Raw genomic sequence first — 223 nt, forward strand, 5'->3', positions numbered from 1 at the left:
TCCCTGCCTGCCCCCGGCCCCCCACACCCCAGCCCGGTCCCCTGCCTGTCCCTGCTCCCCACGCCCAGGCCGTGTCACCCCCCTTTGCCTGTCCCTGCCCCTCTCTGCCCACGCCCTCCTGCCTGTCCCTGTCCCTGTCCCCTGTGCCCCGCAGGTCCCCCCACCCTAGCGGGACGGTACGGTTGGCTGCACAAGGCTGCTGCCAGGGACGTGGGCACGGGGG

The sequence above is a fragment of the Aptenodytes forsteri genome, unplaced genomic scaffold (genome assembly GCF_000699145.1).
Source record: "Aptenodytes forsteri isolate BGI_AS27 unplaced genomic scaffold, ASM69914v1 Scaffold678, whole genome shotgun sequence".
Classification (NCBI taxonomy): domain Eukaryota; kingdom Metazoa; phylum Chordata; class Aves; order Sphenisciformes; family Spheniscidae; genus Aptenodytes; species Aptenodytes forsteri.